Source organism: Rhinoderma darwinii, chromosome 5 (assembly GCF_050947455.1).
Source record: "Rhinoderma darwinii isolate aRhiDar2 chromosome 5, aRhiDar2.hap1, whole genome shotgun sequence".
NCBI classification, from domain to species: Eukaryota; Metazoa; Chordata; class Amphibia; order Anura; family Rhinodermatidae; genus Rhinoderma; species Rhinoderma darwinii.
In genome coordinates, this window is record NC_134691.1 from 140,426,092 (window position 1) to 140,448,890 (window position 22,799).

General features: G+C 41.5%; 1 protein-coding gene and 1 long non-coding RNA gene across 3 annotated transcripts in view; one reads left to right on the forward strand and one right to left on the reverse strand.

Moving 5' to 3' along the window:
- Positions 1–14,582, forward strand: part of LOC142651628 (uncharacterized) — a 30,114-nt gene extending 15,532 nt beyond the window's left edge. Inside the window, exon 3 of the long non-coding RNA XR_012847655.1 lies at positions 14,068–14,582. This is a non-coding gene — a long non-coding RNA (uncharacterized LOC142651628). The remainder of the gene's footprint in view (positions 1–14,067) is intronic.
- Positions 1–22,799, reverse strand: part of CDKAL1 (CDKAL1 threonylcarbamoyladenosine tRNA methylthiotransferase) — an 845,495-nt gene that overhangs the window by 119,924 nt on the left and 702,772 nt on the right. The gene's annotated exons all lie outside the window — the stretch shown is intronic.

Genomic DNA, 22,799 nt, shown 5'->3' on the forward strand with positions numbered 1-22,799 from the left:
AAGCCAAGATGCACTTAATAAATTCCAAAGTAATTGCACTAGATATACCTTCCCACTAAAGGAATATATGGGATACCCTTCACACTTCCTTCCAGCTCTATTAAAACTAGAGAACGCTAACTCAATTACTCAAGCTACATTATATAATTGATGTTTGGCAGAAAGTGACAATTTATCTCATTCGGAGGCCAAACCATTACAGCTAGAGCCTCCTCCGAGGTCATGGATCTCATCTGGGATTTTTCTATCATGGTTATGGCAGATATACAGTGTCTTGCAAAAGTATTCACTCCCCACCCATTTCGTTGTTTTTTTTTTCTGAATTGTTGCATTACAATCTTGAGGGTTTGTACATTTGATTTACACAATGTGTCTACCATTTTAAAAAGGTGCAACATTATTTTATTGCTTGTGTCACAGTAAAAAAATGACTAAAAACTGAGAACTTTAATGTCCATAAGTATTCACCCCCTAAAAGTCAACACTTTTTGGCGCCACCTTTTGCTGCAATTACAAATGCAAGTGTCTTGGGGTATTTTTTTTTTAACCAGGTATTTTTTTCCACGGTAACAATTTGGACTATTTTCTCCGGTCCATTAGATAAAATTGAATTTAAAACCCATTCTAATTTCTGGTTGTAATGTAGCAAAAAAGGAAAATCACCGAGAGGAATGAATACCTTTTTAAGGCACTGTATATAACTACTATTAACAGTGTTCTTATACGTACATTGAATAATATTCTGATGAATCTGAGGTTTCTAAACAAAAGATTATATAAGCAAATTTCAGGTGTCGCATATCGAAAATAAAATTTAGTAAACACTTATGTTAAATGTCAATTTGATGGTAATGACGAATATGAAAAAAGAAAACCACTGGACATCCAAACAACAGATTCACTGGTAGTACATAGTGCTAAACACATTTATGGAAAAATAGCTCATGTAGAGATATATTTAAGAAAATATATCAATATCATAGGTAATATATATATATATATATATATATATATATATATATATATATTATATTTATATTATGAACTAAACTACGTAAGAAAATATTTGTGAAAAGAAAAAAAAGAAAAACCGAATCAGGCCATAGCAGAATCAAACCAATTAGGGTATGTGCACACACACTAATTACGTCCGTAATTGACGGACGTATTTCGGCCGCAAGTCCCAGACCGAACACAGTGCAGGGAGCGGGGCTCCTAGCATCATACTTATGTACGATGCTAGGAGTCCCTGCCTCGCTGCGGGACAACTGTCCCGTACTGTAATCATGTTTTCAGTACGGGACAGTAGTTCCACGGAGAGGCAGGGACTCCTAGCATCGTACATAAGTATGATGCTAGGAGCCCGGCTCCCTGCACTGTGTTCGGTCCGGGACTTGCGGCCGAAATACGTCCGTCAATTACGGACGTAATTAGTGTGTGTGCACATACCCTTACATTCATGACTGTCGACCAATAGTCTGGATCCAATCAAGGGAAAAATCAGCACGACGTATGTATGTGCTCCATTTATGTGCTCCATTGCGTCGTTTTGACTACGGTATCGCTTCCATCAAAACGAAGGAACCCTTTCACAATGAAGACAAACTGAAACCATTTGCACTGGATCCATCACCATTGAAATCAAGGGTGATGCAAACAGAAACCTATGTTTTCCGTTTGTTTCAGTCAGGATTCCGGTCATAGGTTCCAGATGGAAAGCTCAGACGGAACCCCTGAACGGAGCCCTGACGCAGATGTCATCGAAGCCTTAGGCCTCATGCACACGACCGTAGCCATGTGCACGGCCGTGATTTTCGGGTCGGCCGGCAGCGGACTGTCAGACGCGAGCCGCCCGCAAATCGCGGGCCATGCGCACGCCCACGGCCATTATTTTCAATGAGCCCAGACCGCAGAAGACGGTCGCAATAAGGCATGTCCAATCTTTCTGCGGTGCGGGCTCCCGGGCCATGCACGGACCGTAAATACTACGGTCGTGTGCATGGCCCCATAGAAATGAATGGGGCCGCAAATCTCCCGTGGATTTTTGGGGGAATTGCGGCCGCAAAAGCACGTTCGTGTGCATGGGGCCTTAAACTGTGACAAACCCTGTAAAGCACTGCACTGCATATGTTGATGCGATATAAGAAACAGTAAATAATAAAAAAAACAATAAACAGTCCAACATTGGGTTACAGTAATTTGCAAGATGAGCATAGCTAAAACTTTCCAGAAAACTAACTGATATAAGAATACATTTTCTTTGTAGGGTATCAAATCGAAGCGCTCCATATAAAGCTAACTCTGTGACCTTCTGGTACACCATAAAGCATCCACCTGGCACCATCTAATGTTAAGAGCTCTCTGAGGTCCTATGAGCTATGAACACTCATAGAACGCCAATTTTCTCTATTATCTCTATAATTATTTCTCTAATACAAGCCAGATCATCTTATGAATGAATGACTACAAAATACGACCCAGAATTAGTGGGCAACTTAAACAGCTTGACAAATAAGAAAGGGATTAAAAGCAAAAGCAGAGAAACCTGACCTCCCACTACTGAAGTGATAGGACTGAAGAGTGAGTGAAGATTCTGAACGAGGTTCCTGACCCTTAGGTTAATTGGGAATTCCAATCCAGACGGGTAGCTCACACAAGTGTGTAACACCTGTGGGTAGAGCCTCAGACGAAATGGCAGGGTTTCTAATTGCAACATTATTTCTTCGGCGGAATTTTTTTAAAACATTCATTCAAAAAATGGCCATTATTAACTTCACTATCAAATTAGTTGTTGCTTTTAGTAGTTTGGTTTTTTATTCTCTTTATATAGTTTTATTTAAGATATAAGTAATTTCCGGTTGAAACCTTCTGAACAAGTCCAAAGCCTTTCATTAAAAACAGTGTACGGGTATGTGCACACGACCTCTTTTCAGACGTAATGGAGGCGTTTTACGCCTCGAATTACGCCTGAAAAGACGGCTCCAATACGTCGGCAAACATCTGCCGATGTTCTGTGCAGACGAGCTGTGATTTTACACGTCGCTGTCAAAAGACGGTGCGTAAAATTACAGCCGCGTCAAAGAAGTGCAGGACACTTCTTGGGACGGGATTGGAGCAGTTTTACATTGACTCCAATGAAAACCAGCTCCAATTACGTCCGTAAAAGACGCCGTGAAAAACGCGTGAACTTGTAAAAACGTCTGAAATTCAGGAGCTGTTTTCTCCTGAAAACAGCTCCGTGATTTCAGACGTATTTGGCGTTGTCGTGTGCACATACCCTAATTCTACTGCTGGACGGTATAGACATTGTAAGAGTCTTGTGCAGACCTAAAAACGCAAAGCATTGCTTTATGCCACAACTGCCAAAACAGAATCACAAATCAGCACAATGTATATATGCTTGCCATAGTTAGGCTTATTTCCTGTTGCTTATATAGAAAATAACATATTCTGCCGCGTTGTATAGATGTTAATCACCCACATCGGTCCCCGTTCCCAGTTGGACACAGAATATAATTTTCTTATTTTAGACAAACACCTGCCAGACCGGGAGCAAACCCAAGAACATACAAACTCCATGTAGATGTTGGCCCTGAGTGATTTCAAAACTGGGATCCTATTGTGCTAACCACCGAGCTGGCCGTAAATAAGGACTGCAGAAAAGGGCAATGCACTTATGAATGGAACGAGTTTAATAAAACAGCCAGAGTAATTGTTAAAGTGTTAGTGAAAAAAATTGATTTAACCACCACAATGTTTATAGGGATTACAGAATTTATTCTCAATGTGAAGCAAAAACCTTACCGTTAAATCCTGCATTCATGCAAACCACAAAAAGTTTTCCATAAGTCAGGGTTCACACGACCTATTTCCAGGCGTAAACGAGGCGTATTATGCCTCGTTTTACGTCTGAAAATAGGGCTACAATACGTCCGCAAACATCTGCCCATTCATTTGAATGGGTTTGCCGACGTATTGTACAGACGACCTGTAATTTACGCGTCGTCGTTTGACAGCTGTCAAACGACGACGCGTAAATTTGAGCTGTTCTTCATTGAACTCAATTAAGCACAGCTCAAGTTTTACGAGCGTCTCAGACGGCTCGCAAAATGCGAGGAGGAGCTTTTACGTGTGAAACGAGGCAGCTGTTAACAGTCTGTCTTTTCACACGTAAATGCCTCTCATCGTGTGAACATACCCTAAAAGTCATTTTTGTAAAATTACCCATAACTGCTTCTTTAAGGGTGTATTCAGAGGTTGCAAAAAAACATTTTTTCACCGCAACCGCATTGAAAAACACAACAACATGCGGCAAAAACAAATGTGGTTTTCAGATTAATTTGTTCAGGCGGTTTTAACTGCACCTGAACTGCAACATGTGACTATATCCTAAGAGGAAGAAAAAGGGCTGGAAATAAAAAGAAAAAGGTGAGTTCATCTTGCCATACCACTAAAAAAGAGGAAGATATACTTATCCAGAACACTCTCATTAGGCTGAATTCAGGCGGTCGTGACTAGGCCACATTTCAGTATATGTATTACTGCCGTAACATCACGACCACCCACATTCCAAACTAACTGAATTTAAACTAACATATGGGTCAATGGTTATCCAAGTTTGTTTGAGTAGAACAGTGAGGGCCCAGGAGTTGCAGCCGTGATAATATGATTGTTAAAATATGGCCTTATTACAGCCATCTGAATCCAGTAATACTAGCAGAGAAGATCCAATAGACCACCAGGGAATCTGTGGACCAATTCCCTGCCGTCCTGTCAGTCCATCAGCAGAGATAAGCGGTCATATCTTAAATATCCTCCACCTGTGCCAACATATTATGCAGCCTGTGTCTACTGCTCACCAAGCAGAATGCAGGCCACCATGAACGGCAATCTATATACTGCAGTTGGGTAATTAGAATATGCTAATACTTCAGCTTGTAAAGGAAAGGATTTAGATAACATCAGTACATATTGGAGAACTGATGTTCAGGACATTCCTAAATATATAAATGAATGTTCACAAAAGGTGAGAAAAATACACTGAGAAAAATAAATAAATTTTATTGGTAAAGAGTGTTACAGTCATTTCAAGCAGTTGGACTGGAATCTGACTCGAAGCTTTCCTTAACCCCTTAACGACCGGCGTATAGTGTTTTTACGTTGGTCGTTTAGGGTAGTTCTTCTGAAGTGTCGGCTTTTCACGTCGGCACTTCAAAATAACTTTTCTGTCATCGTGCGTGGTGCTGCTAAAACCCGGGCTGTTCGTAACAGCCTCGGGCTTCAGGGCAACGATTGGAGACCACTAGCAGTGGTCTCCAACCATTTTTAACCCCTCAGATGCAGTGCTGTGGGAGGGAAGGGGCCGCATCGGAACGGTTTTCCTGGTCATCGGGTAATCTGCTTCTGAAGCCAAGGCTGTTATCAACAGCCTTGGCTTCAGAGTGATGATCGGAGATCAATAACAGTCGTCTCCGTTCATGTGATCACTGTGAGAACCATTCACAGTGATCACAAAATGAAAAACGAAGTGTTTCTCCTACCTGTCTCTCTGTCTCTCCTCACACTTGTTACTCTGTATGAGAAGAGACAGAGAGAGAATTTTACTGTGACACCAGACACAAAATTACAAAAAATCTAATATATAAACTTTATATAATCTTCAATTGTATACCTAGGCTCGGGTTATCCTTAGGGCACGTTCACACGTGGCAGAGTTTTTCCGCTGAAAATGGTGCAGATTTGGGGCAATTACGCAATGAATCTGCACCAACATTTGCATATTTGACAGGTAGTTCAGACGTTGCAGAAAACACAGCGGACTTGCCACAGATATCAGTTTTTGCCAAGGCTGAAATCTGCAGTGAAATTCCGCTTGTCCGCAACAGACAGTGCATGCTGCGGAGGGGAAATTCTGCACCGCAGCCTATGGTCCGCAGCAAAGTTTTCCGCAACGTCTGAACTAACTTGCCTAAAAATGTATAGAAACAAATGTAAAAAACGTCCGCTGGGGAATTCCACTGCAGACTGTCCACAGCCATTCCGCCACGTGTGAACGTGCCCTTAGGGTTAGTCTAGGGTTATTCTAGGTTCTATTCTAGTGTTAGTCTAGGGTTCGCCTATGTTTAGCCTAGGGTTTTTGTGTAGCGTACGTGTGTGACGTCTGTTTATTTTATTTGTGCAAAAAAATACATTTTTTTATAGTCTACGTGTTTGTTCGACATCAGTTTTTTGTGAAGCGTGCTTTTGTGACGTCCGTGTCTTTTTGTCTGTGAAAAAAAAAAAGTAAAGAAAAAATAATAACATTTGTCTGCGTGTGCGTCTGGTTACAGTCTTTGTCGTACGTGTGTGTAATTACAATGGCCCATAGAAGGTTCACGGTGGAAGAGGCATACGCCATGTTAATTTCTGACTCTGATGAAAGTGATACAGAAACCGCGTCCGAGGTAGAGATGTATTCTACCAGTGATAGGGATGACAGTGATACGCTTTCTGCAATGCAAGCGTCGCTGCAGAGTCCACAAGCACAGGACATGTCGCAGAAGTACCACAAAACACGGCCCACTCTATTCCCCCAGAATATATTGAGTGGGTACCCACAGAGTCATTTTCCCCTAATATCCCAGAATTTATTGCCACACCAGGGCTAAATATTAATGTGGAAAATTTTACAGCCCTCGATTTAAAAAAAATATTCATTACAGATGAACTAGTGGAGCTGGTTGTTAACCAAACCAATCTGTATGCTCGCCAATTCCTTGCTGAAAAGCCAACGTCCTCCTATGCAAAGGAGTGGCACCCCACAAATACTGGCGAACGTAAACATTTTTGGGGCTCATCCTCAACATGGGGTTAGTGAAAAAGCCCTCAATCCGGTCATATTGGGCAACGCAACAAGCCCTACACATGCCACACCTGTTTTTCCAGCCGTTATGACCAGAAGCAGATATGAAGTGCTAATGCGCTACCTTCATTTTAACGACAATCTCCAGCCCCCCGTAGTGATCCAGGCCGTGACCGCCTGTATAAAATAAGGCCCCTGATAAAAATTTTGGAGGAGTCATTTATGCCGGTGTGCAACCCAGAAAAAAACCTGGTGGATGAATCGCTGATGAGTTACACAGGCAGGCTCTCATTCCGCCAGTACATCCCCTCAAAGAGAGCAAAATATGGGGTTAAAATCTACAAGCTCTGTGAGAGCGGTACAGGCTACACATCTGCCTTTAGAATCTATGAAGGCAAAGACCGTGATATTACCCACATTATTAACTCATTTACTTTCACACTGTTTTTGTAGGGAGAACCAAAAGGGAGGGCTACTTATTGGATAATGTTTCACTGTAAAAATGCAGCAATACTGTATTTTCTGGAAAAACCTATTTTTTATTTCTTTCCACCTATTAAAAATACTCACTATACCCCTAGATGAATATTAGCAGGAAATTTATACTTGTCAAAGGGACCTGCAGTACCACGGCAAATATAGCGTGGTTCCCTAAAATCAGCTCTGGCATAAAAAGGCCTCCAAAAGCCAAAATGGACTCCTTCTATGATATGCCCTATAACGGGTCCGTATAATAGATTAGACACACATATTTGGTATCGCCGTACACGGGAGAAGCAGCAGAATGTGGAAAGGTGTCACTTTTACCAGTATGTCATATGGTGTTTCGAAATGGCTTAAGAAAAGTGACACTTTTGTAAAAAAAAATGCAATTTATATTTTTTTGGCCCAAGTTTAGACAAATTCTGTAAAAAGTGTGAAGAGTTAAAACAGAAATCGAACAGCTAGAAATAGAATTTGGGGTGTGTATTTTTTTGTATCATGGTCATTTTTGGTAAGTTCTGACAGTCTGCCACTACAGTACTATGGCAAATGCAGCATGGTGCACTAAAATTAATTCTGGTGTGACAGGCCTCCAAAAGCCAAAATGGACTCCTTCTATGATATGCCCTATAACAGGTCCATATAATAGATTAGACACACATATTTGGTATCACCGTACACGGGAGAAATAGCAGAATGTGGAAAGGTGTCACTTTTACCAGTATGTCATATGGTGTTTCGAAAGGGCTTAAGAAAATTGCCACTTTTGTAAAAAAAAAGTGCAATTTACATTTTTTTGGACCAAGTTTGGACAAATTCTGTAAAAAGTATGAAGGGTTAAAAGGGAAATTGAACCGCTAGAAATAGACTTTAGAGTGTCTAGTTTGTAGAACACAATGTTTTTTTTACCATTATTTATTGGACTTCAAGTCCATTACCCATACATTACTACCATGGTGTAAAAAACTAAATTAAGACATTTTAGTGCGCAATTGAAAAAAGGGGCACTTGTGTTTTATACTATATTTCTGGTCAAAAAAAATAAACTACACGTCCAAGTCAGGTGTCCTTATAATCAGGATAAATTAAAAAATATATTTCAATACATTTGTATGATACAATTACTTTTATTTTCAAACTGTTACACTTTAAATGAAGAAAAATCTAAATTTTTCTTTTTTTTCTGTCTTTCCACGGCTATAAAAAAAAGTAACAAAAATGTTACCTATACATATATACCACAAAAAGGAAGCACTGCATGTCCCAAGAAAATTCACATCGATACATAAAACACATACAGAGTTATACTGCGTTACATATGTGAAAATTGCTCTGGTCACTAAGGTTTAAAACACCTTCGGTATTAAGGGGTTAAGAAGACCCAAACAAATGCAATTAGAAGTTCTGATGGATCCTATAAATAACCAGATAATCTGGGGCGCTCGCTTTTCCAGACGTTTACAGAATGTTCTTCTCAGACATCGACACCGAACACAATACAGAAACGGAATAGGGAAAATAAGCATTTGATGACTAAAGATTTTTTTTCATGTTCAGAAAACATTCTTGTCCTAGTTTGATCTTTGTGTTATGGAACAAACAATGTCTGCACTGAGAAGAAAATCTGCATACTTTCAACTGAGCTGAACTTTGTGTACGCATTACAGAATAGACCACGTGACTACAGGGAAAGTACTGAGTCACCGCAGTATCATGCAGCACAACGTCAAGTCTTAAAGCTCTTTTCAGATCATCCAGCAGCCTTTTCTACATGAGAATTTTTTGTGAAATGACACACTGATTCATGAGTCACGAGTCTGGATGTGCAGTATCAGAGTGCCATCTCCTACCATCCGATCAGTAAAACACAATAGACAGAGAGACATTAAAGGAACAGTGTCATCACAAATTATTTTTTTATATGTTAAAGATGTTAGTGCTTTATTAAAAACGTTTATATTCATTTGTGTTTTACTTTTTCTTATTTTTACACTTTTTCTTCCGACACATACAGACATGGAATACGGCAGCCACAGTCCCATAGGGACTGCGAACGGCTCCCGTCCCATTGACTGCAGTGTACGGCGTCTGTGTGGGAACTGCGCATGCGCCGCTCCCACACAGTCCTATTCGAAATTGGCGCCGTCCGGCGCCATTTTCCTGTGGACCGGAAGTCGCGGCCGGACAGTAATATTACTACTTCCGGTCGCGGCTTCCGGATTTGTGCACTTGCACCAGCGGCAGCAAACGGAGCGGACGGGCCGGAGGGAGCCGCGGCGGCAGGAGCAGGTAAGAGATTTCAATGTATGTTCGGGTTTGTGTGTGTTTACTACTGTATGTAAACCTACTACACTGTGTGTTAGCTCAAAAAATGGCGACACACAGCGTAGGAGGTTACACCGTTCAAACCCCTCGTTTATCCCGGCACTAGCCAGGATAAAGGAGGGGGGGATGCTGAGAGCTCACTAGAGCGAGGGCTTTTAACCCAATGTTGCAAAGCTGCAATTTTGGGAACAGCTCCATCTAGTGACCAAAAATGGGTAGTATTATAAATTAGAAATAATTTATAATATTACCTGGACTCGTGCAAAAAAATAAAAAAAATTTGAACAGTGTTTAATCACCCACACACTAAATGTTTAATTTTTTAAAAAAAAACATGTTTTTCTGGCAACACATTCCCTTTAAGTGATTGTTTGTAATGTAAAACCATGGATGGACTGCCTGACGTAGAAGAACCAACTCCCACGGCCTTCGAGGAGATTGCAAGTGGGTCAAACGAGAAATATGAATCCACTAATAAAACTCAGAGCCATTTACTTTAACCACGTCGTGGAGAGGAGAGTTTTTACCCCATTAAATATAAGCTGAATTTTCCAGTTTTGAATGTGGCAGCCTGAAAAGGACACCAGAAAAGGAGAAAAAACATTCCCAAACATTTCCTTTGCGTCAAAACAGCTCTGTATAAACAAAGTGAGGCAGATTTATTATTGCGGTCTTAAACTTAGATTAAAACTGGACCAGACTGGCAGAGGATGCGCTAAATTTACCAGAGTGGTGCATGTTGTATAATAAATTTGGCGCATCTTGCTAGACATTTTAGACTTTTTTGTTCCATACTTTAAGCCACATCCCTTTTCAAAACAGTCTAGTGAGGTGCAAAGCACATAATAGCAGAAGTCTGGCTCAGTTAGTTTAGTAATTCTCGCCTTAGATTTTTTTCCCTTTCGATCTGGGACCCCTTTTAATTTTTGCTAAAGATCAAATACATTCTCCAAATGGTAATCTTTAATCCTTTCACCAACTGGAAACTCATGTCTATGTTAAATAATAATTATATGGGAAAAGCAATGGAAATACGAATGAAAAATTACCTATTCTTGGCACTCCAATGTTCAATAAACCTCAACAGGCCTTCGATATACAGGAGAGAATTTGTCTGTGTCTCACCTAGGGGTCCTACCGCTAAGTATCTTCATTGGTCAGCATCAATGGCACCACAATCTTTATTAGAGCTTGGTAGAACTATTTTTCCATTTTGGCCAAACATATCATAAGCAGTTACCTCAAGTGAGGATTATACTGAAAGTTCTCCAAAGGCAATGGGGTGGTTTAAATAATTTGCAGAAGGAAGGAGCTGCCCCTCTCACCCATCCGATGGGGTGCCAAGGAAGCTGGGGTCTGCCCTGGGTATATGCCTATTAGGACGTGCAGGAGGACGTGACAGGCAATAATGATCTGGTATACTAAGCATACCAAAGCATTATAGCAGCGATCTAAAGATCGCACAGTGAAGTGGCACAAAAAAATAAGTAACTAATGTTAAATAAAAAATAATAATAAAGATTAGAGTAAAAAAAACAAAACAAACATTTTTTTCCATAAAATGGGTTTTTATTTAGTAAAAATGTAAAAAATGTAATAAAAGTACACATATATGGCATTGCCGCGACCATAATGACCCAAACAATAAAGTTAACATGTAATTTACACCACAAGGTGAGCGCCGTAAAAGATAAAACAGCGAAATTGCTATTTGTTTCAATTGCCCCCCCCAAAAAGTCATAATAAAAGTTAATCTATAAGTCCCATGTACCCCAAAACAGTACCAATCAAAACTACGTCTCGTCCCGCAAAAAACAAGCCCACATATCACTACATAAAATTAAAAAATTACGCTCTTGGAAAGAGACGATGCAAAAACAAATAATTTTAGTTCAAAAGAGTTTTCATTGTGCAAAAGTAGTAAAACTATAGAATAAAGGTAACATGTTATTTATGCCGCACAGTGGAACCGTGTGAATTTTCAACGTATAGAACAAGGGTGGAATTTCAGGTTTTTTTTTCTATTCCCCCCAAAAATGTTTTAGAAAAGTTAAACAAAAAATATGTACCCCAAAATATGTACCCCAAAAAAGTAATCTCGCAAGAAAACAAGTCCTCATACAGCTACGTCGACAGAAAAATAAAAAAGTTATAGCTCTTTGAATGCGACTATAGAAAAATGCAAAAAATGGCTTGGTCATTAGGGCCTAAAATAGGCTGGTCACTAAGGGGTTAAAGAGTCCCTTTATGGATCTCTTGTGCACCAGATGAACAGATAGTTATGTGGCTAACAATTCAAAGCTACAGATAATCCTGGTCTCCATCATGTCAACTATGAGGACGATAAAGGACTAGAATACAAAATAATATCAAAACATATTAACCTCTCTTCTTGACTGGTCAGTAGTTACTTCCATCTTTAGAACGGACAATATTATGTGGAATTTATCATTCCAATACCTAACCCATTTTGTAATTCCTGATCAGCTGGATCGACAGGTTAACGAATAGCATAATTCAGAAAGTTAGGACAACCCAAGGTACCAACAGACCAGTAAAATACATTTAAAAGGGTTATTCCTACCTCAGATATTTATTGAATATCCACAGGATATGCCATAAGTGTTTGATAGATGCCGGTCCCGACTCTGGGACCCGCACCCAACCACCGTTTTGCCTGGTGAGGCGGCCGATGGCTGACTAAGTGGAGAGGTGGCCACGCATGCGTGCAGCTCTCTCCATTATGTTCTACTGGAGTTACGGAAACAGCTGAGCAAGCTTTACACTCGAAAAAAGGATACAGAGTCTACGGATCGCACAGAGAAGTCATCAGGATTTGACCTCTGGCCTCAAGAGCAATGTCACAGTTATACATTGAGAAAAAACTAATAATCATTTTACAGTATGAGCTATGGAGTTATATAAAACAATACTATAAACAGATTTTGTGTCGATTTTCAAGAATCTGATATGACTGAATTCAGAGACATGGTAAAAAAATAAAAAATATAGGAAAAGAGGCAACTCTCCAGAGTTGTCTCAAAACGATAAATGTATTCACCCATCAATGCAAAAAAGGATGCAAGTGTTGCCTCTTTTCCTATTTTTGTCTACATTTGGGGTTCTATGGGTCGGATATCTGGAGGCCTGCCCCCTAGTACCCTGAAGGTTCTGTTCTGCTGTGCTGCCCATATCGCTTCTGTTTTGATGGAAGAAAATTATATATTGCAGGGCATTGTAAAAATGTATACAGGGTTCAGAAGGGTGGCACACTACGGCCCCTTCACTGCAGTATCTGGCACAGCAACGACCATATGAGTTTGGCTGTGCCTTGGGCTGCAGACCAACCACGCTCAGCCCTATTCACTCCAATGGGCTGAGCTCCAATACTAGGCGCCGCCACACTCATATAAACGTCACTGTGCTGAAATTCTGATGATTGGTGGGGGTGCTGGGGTGTGGAACCCCCACCAAGCGTACATTTATGGCCTATCCCAGGGATAGACCATCAATGCAATGTCCTGAAAACCCCCTTTAACAATCTTTACTTCTTTCTCCAACACTAAATAGAATAGCGTGTCTGGTCATACCTATTCATTTTACATGCTAGTTTAGATGTTTGATAGGTTAGATTGCCTTCTCCATTTGTAGCATATTCTGTATATCACTGCTCTTGTGTTCGCTAGTATTTATGCCCTTGCAGGCACTTTGTTAAAACCTGCTTGCACTGAACAGAATATCAGATGATCTGGGAGACGTACATGAAAAGAGTCATTATATTCTAATATCTTTGTTATGCAGAGATGACAGATATACATTTTACCTTAATAGACAACCTTTATTAATGATTGCGTTTGACAAGCACATTTATCATGTACCTCTTATAATTTAAAACCTGGTTTCCGCAGGCCCATCACGCACATGTATGATTAAAATGCACTTCCTTATTAAAAAAGGGGGAAAAAAATAATAAAAATGTATCAGCTCCGCAGTAAACAAAGCATACATCATGTTTATAATTGCAGGTTAACCAATGTATCCCTATTAGACCAGGAGAGACATTGCTACCTTTAACTCCCCTGGTATTTCATCGCGCCATAATTAAGTCTTTATTCGGTTAGATAGAATATAAAAGGTTGCGCACAATGCCATCTATTTAGCACAAACCGGTTTATCACAGATGGCTGTCCAAATATTAAATTAAATCCTGGAAATTGGACATTAACGCGAGGCACAAAACTCCACAAGGTGGGAAATGCAAAAAATATTGTTTAACGTGGTAATAAAACTCTATGCAAGAGGCGTGATATCTATACACCATATGCCAAATTACCATTTTTGTTGCGCAAAACATTTCTTTTGTGGAGCACAATACATGGTTTACGGAGAATTTTTTTTTTTTTGTGTTTTCCCTTCAGAGGCAAAATCTACCTTTTCAGTAGGCAGAGAAGATTAAGCAAAAGAAAAACAAATGAGGGTCCACAGCAAATCCAGCGGCTTTACACAGATAATTCTGCCCGAGGCATCAAGTCAATGGAACAGACTGCTCTCTACAGAAATAACTCACGAGCGCAGTAATACACTGGTGTGTCAACTGCTATTAAAGACAAATGGCTCTCTCAGCAATAACAATATCCTGTTTTCAGAATTGAATAATTACATTGCTCCAACTATGAAGTGAGGAATAATTAGAAGCAGCCAGTAATGAAGTTTGCATCCCATTAGGTATTTCTGTGCATTTGCTTTATAGCAGTACAAAGTGCTGCACAGAAGGGATGTGCCAAGAGCTGAGACTGAAATGCATCTTCTTTTATATATATTCGTTATACCAGGAGAGTGGATTTTACATATTCTAATCTGCCAGACAATGAAAAAAAAGCGTGCTGCAAATTGCATTGCCAGTTAGGTGATTATTGAAAGATGCTGTATGACAAGTCGGGTTATTTGCAAACACAATAAAACACAATATTTCCAGCTCCAAGATTCCCTTATTTGTGCACAGAACGGTTATTTATTAGACATGTATAAATAGCTGAACAAAATAAAATTAAAAAAACAACCTGACCATAACATCTACACACAAAGGCAGTAATTTGTAGGACAGAGCCAATATTGGTAAGAACTCCAGCAAGGAGAGAAGTCCTCTGCAAGGTGGTCTGTTGCTCTAGACAATTAAGGCAAAATGCTCCCACATCCACCCCACCACTTATGGTAATATTTTCTATCAGAAAGCCTTTGGGGTTCACCTTCATTCCCCAATACTGGTGCAAACAGCCTTTGATAGCTTCTGTCACGCTTCATTTTGGAACTGTATATTGGTGTATCTCACTGGCTAGAAGTATGAACTGCAGCCAGTGACATCACTAAGAAGGGTGGTCTAAGCAGGCTAGAATATCGCTCCTTGCATGGACTCCATGGCATACTGTGGGACTACAGGCACTCAGAGCGGAGCATGAAGGTAGAGCCATGCTTATTGGACATAACTAAACGGAGCATTTTTATATTTCAAAGACTATCCCTCATGCCACCTGTAGGCAGTTACTCTAAGTCAACGTCTGACACCTTATATTGGAAATTGAGAGGTTACACCTTTGACATAACACCTTCACTAGTAATAAAAGTGAAAGGAATAGATCTAAATGTTGACGACGCCCTAATAATTAGTTGTGTATATTTCAACATATTATTGTATACTGGTGATAGGAGACCTGGACGCCCCATGATTTTTTTTTTATAGCACACACAACATAGCTTAGAATTAACCAATATTGGACTCTTCATCCATGTGTTTTGGAACTGTGTAAAAATAGTCCGTTTTTTAACTGAGGTTAAAGCCCTTTTACTCAGAGTATTCGAGATTAACCTTCATTTATACATACTTACGTACCGGCCTAATATACCTCCTCTTGACTTGCACAAAGCCACTGCCAGGTTGGCCTTCATATAGTCGCTGCAGCAGAATGCTTCATCCCTTCACACTGAAAGATTCCCATGGCGCCCTCCCTACGTGAACTTCACTCGGAATTAAAGTTTGTCTTATGGAATGCCTTACGGCCTCAATAAACAACTTAACAGACCACTTTTACCTCAACTGGGCTCTCTGGGATGACTATATAATTACTGCACATCTTTAACGAATTCTTGACTTTTGCCAGACTACAGATGTGTCCTCCCTTACTTTTTCTCTAAATCCAACATAACCCAAGATGTATGGCGTGAGATGTTAAACAAACATGTAAAAAAAAAAAACGTATATCCCTGACGAATGCCATCTGTCTGCCATCTGTTGCCCATAAACTTCCATGTTAAAAATCAGCCATCCAGCAAAAAAAAAAGTATACGTTAAACATATACAAGTCTATGGGCGGTGCACTGTGAATGAATGGCGGATGGAAGGCCTACAACAGACACATCCATCGCTAATAAACTCCATGTCAAAAAACGCATATGTTTAATGTATACTTTTTACTGGATGGCGCGAGATTGTATTGACTTGGTATCATGACAAATTGTATAACTTAACGCAATTCAAAAGGGGGACACATCTGTAGCGGATTTAAGCTCTTCCTAATATTCAACGATAAGTTCGTGGACAACTCTTTCCCTTCTAACCACCCTTATTCCATACTCCACCCCCCCTTTTCTGTGTTTTCCCCCTGTCCAGTCTCTTTTAGGTCTTAAATTAATGGCTCCACTTAATTGTTCTTGGTAACTTCTACTATTCTGTCAACGGCTATTTGTATATGAATATAGACTTGTGCTCTACACCACGGTTTTTCAATCTTTTTCTACTGTGGCCTAAGCAGCGAGAGCATAGTGAGGCCTGGGCCTCACCATTAGTAATAGTCCATCCCAAGATTCGTTAAAATTAAATCAAATGATCTTAGGATTTATCTCCTAAACCCATTAGCACATTAAAATAAGCAGGAAAGGATTCAATGGTATTACTAAATCCCAGATTGCTGTCAGAGAAAGACATGTGCAGCATAATCACATCTGACAACTAGGGGGCGCCTCACAGTTTTACAAGCACTTCTCTAGACTGTACCTCGCATCCCCCATAGAGGAGTCTATGGATGGCTGCGTGACGCGTGATAAAATAGGACATGTCCTATTTTGTCACGGACCCTTCACACGGTCCGTTGAAACAACGGCTGTGTGAACGGCCACGTTGAATTACAAAGGTCCGTGGGACGGCCGCTGTTTCAACGGCCGTCACATGGACGTTTAACGCGGTCGTGTAAATAAGGCCCTATAGTAGTAGTTCTCCCACTTATTTAACCAGGAAAAAGCTCTATGCTTACTTCAAAAGCAAGATAAAAATATACAATATCTACAACTCAATCAAATTTATTTTCTTTATGGGTTGTTACTCTACTTTCCAACTGAAAGAACGAATATGTGACATGATCTGTAAAATCTATAAGCCTACATAACTGCTTCTGTATTTTCCTTAGTGCTCATTTATCAGTGGTAATAATGCATACAGATTACATTGAGACACAGAGAGAACGGGACATTGAACATGAAGCGGTGCGCACATTAAGACTAATAAAACTCAGTTTTCTTTAACGATAAAGCCCAGTCTTTAGATTAAATGAATACAAAGGTTTAAACTTTTTGGTGACTTATTTTTTTTTTCATTTTCCATATTGTTGTCTAGATTACAAAAAAACTTCTAAAGTCTTGCCGTTTTCACACTGGCCACGAAGCCTTTAGGATTACAATGAAAGGTAACACCTCTATTATAAAGCTGGAGGCAGATAACGCAGGATCACGCCATTGACAATAGGTGATGAGGACAGCTCCTCTCCTCGTCCTTCTTGCACAGTGACCTCCGCATAAGTAAAAGAGAATGCCTAGAACACTTTACATAGAAGTCAATGACTACAGCTACCTATGGTCCATGCGGCTGCTGTAAAGCAACACTCTAAACTGTTAGAGCAGCAGTTTGGGCAAAATGGTCGCCCGCATGATCAGTATACAACAATTCTAACATTTTGATGAGAAAACTTGGGAAAAGTTAGAATCAGCTTTTGCCATCTTGGTAATGAGAAGTCGTGAGAAGAACAGAATCCAGCGTGATTCACAGGCTGAGAACGCTCTGTTGATGTAAGCAGTGATGTACTAGACTACAGCTTTGGTAATCGTGGTTTTAGCCTTCAACATGAATCAATCCAGCTGATTTTGACCGACCATCTTCATGGGCTGTGTGTCACACACTGTTAGAGAGTGAGGTACACATAATCCTACTACTCAAAAGACCACACATTTTTCTCGTTAAAGTCATCTTCAAGGCATATCAGTGTCTGGACTGAAGACTCCTGATACATGATAAAATCAAACCTCTGCTGGACCAATGGAGACAAGTCAATCGCTGAATCTGACAGCAGATAAAGCTATGGTACAAGAAAGGAGAACGTGCCAGCACTCTTCAGTCAACTTGTTTCAACATTTTCACAGCTGTAACACTTCAGAAACTTTTGTTTTTCATCTCTTGAGCCCGAGCGGAGTTGCAGCTTACGAGGTACACATCCAGGGGCGAAGGTTTAATATTAAAATCTAAGAGGAGGTACACTGAAATGAAGCTCGGAAACGCACCATGTGAGCACATTTCCTACTAATTCAGGACACGTCTTTCTATTTATTTGCTCAGCAACAAGGAGGAGGGTTATGAAAGAAGATTTTGGCAATAGTGTGCAGTCTCCACTCGGGTAGAGCGCAGTGTGAAGCAGATGGCTTTTTATTCTCTGCCAGGGCAACATTAAACATTTCGTACAGGCAGATAAAATAGGGGAACAAAATCAGAAAACCATACACGAGATTAACAGCAAAAACATCTGCACTCGTACGGTGTGCTTCACAGAATCATGTTTCATAATAGGAGAACCTGCCCAAGGTGGATCTCAGGAAGTTACAGAGTGTGGCAATGGTTTATGTCACCGCTGTCAACGCAGCTTCTGAGAGTAATGCTCACGCTGTATTCCAGAAGTACAAACCAGTGCTGATCACATCCAAATGTCATTTCTAACTTGCCTACATTACTGCAATATCTTTAATCAACAGTATAATACTTAATGGTTTCCCAAAGATGAAATGGAAAAGATATTATGTACCATTTCAATGGGCAATGAAACCTTGGATACAAAAATGTGTATTGTGAGAAACACGCTTTAGTTACAGAACATCTGTGAAAGCATAATACGCAGGGAAGTGCAACCTAAAGGGGTTGTCCGGGTTCCATAAACTTATTTTTTATATAATTAAACGTTATACAATTTTCCAATATATTTTCTGTATTAATTCCTCACCGTTTTCTAGATCTCGGCTGTTTGTTCGGAAACGTTGTTATCTTCTAGTAGGAACAGTTCTGTCCATGGTCATGTGACGGACACACACAGGTTGTGTATCAGAGCGGTGTCTTTTTGAGGAGCCATGAGTAAATAATACAGAAAGTATATTGGAAAATGTATAACTTTTAATTATACAAAAAATTAATATTAATTTGCTGAAACTGGACAATCCCTTTGAACTGGTTATAGCATTTAAAGTTCTATGCGGACGTTCCTTCTCTAGATACACTTGCGTTTTGCCTAAAAGACGTTGAAACAATATATTTAGCGCATGCAATGTTCTCATATATTGCAATTTGTAACACAATTCCTGCATGATTTGCTTGGCTGAACATTTTCTACACAGAATTCAGAGAATGCTGTAGATTTTTAAATTCATTCTGTTCTGGATGTTCACTGTGGATTTCATCCTTTTAAATGTAGGAGGGGAAAAATTTGCAGCAAAAATCCACAGCATTTCCGCCCATTGTATAACAGCCCTTAGCCACAAACATGTATTTTTACGAAACGTTAAGCATTGCTGCAATATTGCATGTAGGCGCCAATGAGCGGAAATGCTACGGATACGGGTGTGGGTACACTAAGCGGACTCAGAGCAGATTTCTCCTATTTTACATTGAAAAGAGTGAAATCTGCTGTATAACCCTGTCTACAGGGGGGGGGCTATATAGCACTATCTACAGGGGGGGGTATATAGCAATGTCTACAGGGGGGCTGCATAGCATTGTCTATGGGGAGCCGTACAGCACTGCCTACAGGAGGGGGCCGTACAGCGCTGCCTACGGGAGGGGGCCGTACAGCGCTGCCTACGGGAGGGGGCCGTACAGCGCTGCCTACGGGAGGGGGCCGTACAGCGCTGCCTACGGGAGGGGGCCGTATAGCGCTGCCTACGGGAGGGGGCCGTATAGCGCTGCCTACGGGAGGGGGCCGTATAGCGCTGCCTACGGGAGGAGGCCGTATAGCGCTGCCTACGGGAGGGGGCCGTATAGCGCTGCCTACGGGAGGGGGCCGTATAGCGCTGCCTACGGGAGGGGGCCGTATAGCGCTGCCTACGGGAGGGGGCCGTATAGCGCTGCCTACGGGAGGGGGCCGTATAGCGCTGCCTACGGGAGGGGGCCGTATAGCGCTGCCTACGGGAGGGGGCCGTATAGCGCTGCCTACGGGAGGGGGCCGTATAGCGCTGCCTACGGGAGGGGGCCGTATAGCGCCGCCTACGGGAGGACGGCTATATAGGACCGCCTACGGGAGGGAGGCTGTATAGCACCGCCTACGGGAGGGGGCTGTATAGCCCCGCCTACGGGAGGGGGCTGTATAGCACCGCCTACGGGAGGGGGCTGTATAGCACCGCCTACGGGAGGGGGCTGTATAGCACCGCCTACGGGAGGGGGCTTTATAGCACCGCCTACAGGGGGGGCTGTATAGCACTGTCTACAGGAGGGGGCTGTATAGCACTGCCTATAGGAGGGGACTGTATAGCACTGCCTACAGGAGGGGGCTGTATAGCACTGCCTACAGGAGGGGGCTGTATAGCACTGCCTACAGGAGGGGGCTGTATAGCACTGCCTACAGGAGGGGGCTGTATAGCACTGCCTACAGGAGGGGGCTGTATAGCACTGCCTACAGGAGGGGGCTGTATAGCACTGCCTACAGGAGGGGGCTGTATAGCACTGCCTACAGGAGGGGGCTGTATAGCACTGCCTACAGGAGGGGGCTGTATAGTACTGTCTACAGGAGGGGGCAGTATAACACTGTCTACGGGGGAGGGGGATGTATAGCACTGTCTACGGGGGAGGGGCTGTATAGCACGGTCTCCAGGGGTGCTGTATAGCACAGTCTACGGGGGGGTTGTATGGCATTATTTACAGGCGAGCACTATCTACAAGAGTGGGATGTGTGTGGCACCCAGGTGAGGGGGGCCCAGTCAAAAGTTTGCTATGGGGCCCAGAGTTTCCTAGCTACGCCTCTGATCACAGGCAGCTATTTTAGAGATAATATAAAAAAAGAGGTAAAATAAAAACAAAAAGAAAAACACAGATATACACAACACATGAGATGCAGAATCCAGGTGGAAAAGGTAACAAATCCTGTGCACTCACAAGAAAGCATGGACACAAACCAGTTTCATCTGGCTGTGGGGTTTGAACATTGAGTGCGGTGTATTTTCGGGGTAAAGGAAAAAAAAGCTCTTCTAGTAAAAGGTTCAATTATCAGGGATAACTATTTGGTTAGCAGAAATATGCACCAAATGCCAGTCTAGCTGGCTTTATGACTAAGCTCTGTTGTGACACTAAATAAGAATACATATTAAACAGTCATGCCTAGATTTTCCTAGTCCTAGATATGATTAATGCAGCCTATCAGGAGCCAGATGGTGCAGAACCAGCAGCATCAATCAAAATGAAAAGACCACTCAGTGCTATCTATAATGATGTGCTCACAGATGGAAATTTGGTTCATACAGCCTAGCCCATAATGTGAAGACACAGGCACGTAAACATAGCGGCCGCATCCCAGAGGACCAAGATCCAGTGCTCAGCACTCGCTTTGTTAAGCAAAAAAACTGCAGACTTTTTTAATTCAGGCAAAAAAAAATCTAAAAATTATACATGAGATTAACATGAAACACTGAAAGCTAAAGTTGCACAGGACAGAATGTGTATATGTAAATGTCTATTAGCATTTATTACAAGCCCTGTGGAGCAGTTTAGATGTGACAGGGAGTAAGCACATCTACTAGCCTGTGTAGTCTTAAGTTACGTTCACGTGTAGCGGAATTGCTGCGTATTTTTCTGTCCGGATTTGCGGAAAAAAATCTGCATCTTATTACGGTAGCAGCATCTATCTCATCTACACGCAGAAAATAAAATCCATGCAGAAATTGACCTGCGGAACGGTTGTGCATTTAATGCAGATTTTTGCAATTGAGTCAAATGTAGAAGTGGCAATCCGGAACAAATGTTGGGTTTTTGCTGCATTTCCGCAGCAAAAATTGCAAGTTTAAAAAAAACCAAGCCACATTTTAACTTTAAATCTAAAAAATACCACTTGCCTTCCGTGGTGCTCCCGTAGTAACATGACCCTGCTCCCCAAAGTGGTCTAGTTGCAGCCTCCTTGGATCAGGTTTCATCCCATGTGACCACTGCAGCCAATCACAGGACGCAACATCACGTGGAACAAAACATTATCCCAGGAGGCCGGTAGCACAGAAACCAGCCAGGGTAGCAGGGACACGTCGCTGCGTAAGCGGCAGGGAACGAGAGCACTGGTTTTTTAAGGAAAATAGGCACCAAATAAAACACTATTAGGTGCAAACTTTCGGATGGAATTCCCAGCAAAATCTGCGTCGGATTTTCAAAACTTGCTTAAAACTGCTTTTTAAAAACCCTCAAGCAGTTTGCACATAAAAAATTACCTTCAGTTAACATATTGATATTGTCTCATATTGCTTCTATTAACCGCTTAGTGGCCACCAACACGCCTTTTCATGGCTATCACTAAGGGGACTTAGGCTAGGCTGCCGCCTTTTCACGGAAGCCTAATCTAAGTCCTGCACAAGTGTCCCATGCAGGCTGGAGAGGGTGCTCGGCTGTCTGAGGACAACCGGGCTCCTGCTCCAACGATAGCGATCAAAGTTTACTTAGATTGCGGCCGTTTCACCCCTTAAATGTTGCGGTCAATAGTGACTGAGAGAGGCACGTCCTAATAGATTGCCTGTCAGTTTTACACTGGCAGGCAATAATGCTTTGGTATACTGAGCATACCAAAGCATTTCATCTGCGATCAAATGATCACATAGT